A 2602-nucleotide genomic window follows, 5' to 3' on the forward strand; every position below is an offset into this window, starting at 1 on the left:
ATACATCTGAACCTCAGGTACTGCCGGGCGGTTACCATTTACACCGATGGTACCATCCCGTTCTCGATCGCCGCTCAATAACAAGAATCCGAACACGCGTAGAGCTTTTGTCGCCTCTTTTTTCCTTTTTCTTTTTTTTTTTGTTGCTGCGCTGTCTTCGTGCAGCTCTCGAGACCGGTTAGCGGCGAAACCTGACACCTAATTCGATGTTAAGTTTGACGGCTTAACGAGTGTTTAAGTTTTTATTGCCATTATCTTTTTTTTGCGGAATTTTTTTTTTTCAAAAGAATTTTTGTTTTTATTTATGTATGTTACATAAAAATGTAATATTGATTAAAGTTTTTATACAAGTAACGGTTTTACAAAACTTTGCTTTAATAACAGAATATTATTTAATTAACAATACAACAGTTTTTTTTACTGCTTGTTTTTCTTTTGAATACATTTCTTGCAAAAAATTGTGTTTTAAGTTTGGTAAGAGTACAACAAGCCCATAAACAATACTTTTTACACATGATACTTTCTTTTACATAATTAAGCATAACACTAGCTGTAAATCTTAACCAATTTAACTTTTGACTTGCTAGTTAACTTTAAAAATAACAAAAAAATAAACTCAATAAACTTAAATAAAAAACAAACACGCCAAATCACCGCGCTAATCGGCAAAATGATTATCTCTTCAAACTATGAAAACCTTTTAAATAAGATAAACAACTGCTATTAGGCCCGCTAACGACTTTACAGAAGTGCCTAATTAAACAAAAACAAAATTATTCAACACTGAGCACACATATTACAAACACTGCGAAAAGGTAGCGCGTCAAATCCCCCGAGGTACGGCTGCAACGTTCAAGTGCAACTACTGAGATGTCGTCCGCGATTTCCGAAATCAAAAGCTTAAGACGGAGCGTTCAGTGATAGCCGCTGTTTGTCCTGCAATCTCGCCATCTCTGGTGTGTTTGCACTTCCGCCTGTATCTCCCTTATTAACTTTGTCTCTCCGTATTGCGCGCCACTTTGTAATGCTCCGTAATCTGATCGCCCCGCTCCGCTTTTTATTTTTCTCGTGTCGATTGCCGCGCTTGTGCTGGAGGTAATTAAGCGAGGGTTAAAAGCTTCAATGTCGAGGGTTCAATAAAGTTTGTTGGTTGAGATAAGGCTGTTGTTTACATGTTTTTGAAAAGGGTTTGTGGCAGTTAAGTTGAAATTAAACTACGGGCTTTTGTCGAGCTTGAATTTTTTTTTAATGATAATATTTGAAACATTGAATGAAAATTTTTAAGAAATGATAACAAAGTAAGTATTATTACCCCAAAATTCCTCAAGCTAGTGCTTAAAACTGACTTTTATAAGTTTAATTGTTGTATTCTTTGTTAATTTTTTTATTTCCATTAAAAGTTATTTTTCAAATTTTTTTCTTCAATCAATTTTACACACAAGTTTACTTAGGCACATATTAGGTATGTAAAAAAGCACTTGTAATGATGTATCTATTATATGTTATAAAGTATGTTTAAATATGATATTTTGCAAAGTTTATTTTTGGCTTTTATGAATATAAATAACAAACAAGGTTTATCTTTTACAAAATATTTACCGGCTTGTGAGAGCCAAACAAACTTGTACTTTGTTGTGAATAAAAACTGTCTGTTATCTTGACATCAAATAAAATATCAAATTGTTGTAATCAATATCAGGGCTAATAGCGTTTACGGACCAACTTTCAATGTTCAGATTTTATCAAAACAAACAATTAAGCAACAAACTTAAAGGACCAAGCAAGCAGCGAATGAAGTTGTAATTTGTGTATATCTGCCAGCTAAAACTAAAAACCTATTAAGCGAAACGGTGTTTTCAATATAAACAGCAAATATCTTCACACAGAAGATAAGCAAATTGTTCATTAGCGGGTACAAATTTCGAACCCGCTTATCAATACATCGGCTATTAACAGTTTAGCTCATAATCGAAATATAACTTCTTATTTAGAACGTCACCTGTCTCTTGTTCGAGCTTTTCTTTTTCCCACTGATTTGTTCTACTACACACACGCTCAAGCGAGCAGTCAAGTGTGAAAGGGGCGCGGGGGGATTGCGCACAATGGCCTGTTGTTATAGCAACACGCCGCCCATTGTAGCATCCAGTCGCGCGGGCTGCACAGAAAAGAAAAGTTTCTGCTTTGCTTGCCATTATATTCCGCTTGTTCGAATTCATGTTCGAATTCACGCTGGCGTGCACCTGCAATGAGGGCAAGTTTAATTTCCCTGATTTATCTGATGCGCTCGTGGCGATCAAACGAAGCCTTTCTGAAAAAATCGCTGCCGTGTATTCAAGTGTACTTCGTTGTGAGTTTAAATCGACAACAAAAGCGCATTGACGGTCATTTGGCGTTTGGCGGCGATTTACAAAGTTGTTGTTTCAGCATCTCGTTATGGCTTAGCGGTGGCTACTTAACGCCGTATGATCGCCCATCAATTATGCTGCTCACAAAAGCGTCCCTGTCATTGGACGCGGTCCGTAACGCGAACTGGGCCGCACCATTGTGACGGCAAACGGTTTTTTGTTGAAGTGAAAAGGAATTGTTTTCGTGCGAGCGGATT

Source organism: Thalia democratica, chromosome 8, assembly GCF_965202585.1.
Source record: "Thalia democratica chromosome 8, ktThaDemo2.hap1.1, whole genome shotgun sequence".
NCBI classification, from domain to species: Eukaryota; Metazoa; Chordata; class Thaliacea; order Salpida; family Salpidae; genus Thalia; species Thalia democratica.